Below are 508 nucleotides of genomic sequence, written 5' to 3'. Positions count from 1 at the left end.
TGTTCGCGATTTACTATGTACCATTTCCGCGAAACGTTTCTTACTTATCTCATAAACGGTTTGCGTTTTGCTCTAGAGCACTACCAAAAAAAAAAAAAAACGTTTATTCATATACGATTCATACAAACCTGTTATGGTTTCATTCAAACGATGTTTGCGATTTGCTATATGCTTATCCGCAAAACCTTTCTATGTTCTTTTTGAAAACGAGTTTGCGATTTGCTTTATAGCCCTTCCGCGAAACGTTTCTTATTTTGTTTCATAACGCTTTGCGGATTGCTTTCTAGCATTATCGCGAAACGTTTTTGATACATTATCAAAATGTTATTTACATGAATCGTTTCAATAACCGCTTTCTTAAGCGAGTTTGTGAAACATTCTAAGTCTATACAAAACGATTTCTGCGAACGCTTTTAAGCGAGTCTGCAAAACGTTTTTCTCAAGACTTATATCGATATGTTTTGGTTCAAACACCAAAAATGAAAATCGATTTTAGACTATTATTTTT

The sequence above is a fragment of the Brassica oleracea genome, chromosome C3 (assembly GCF_000695525.1).
Source record: "Brassica oleracea var. oleracea cultivar TO1000 chromosome C3, BOL, whole genome shotgun sequence".
In the NCBI taxonomy this organism is placed as follows: Eukaryota; Viridiplantae; Streptophyta; class Magnoliopsida; order Brassicales; family Brassicaceae; genus Brassica; species Brassica oleracea.
This window is presented reverse-complemented; position numbering follows the sequence as displayed.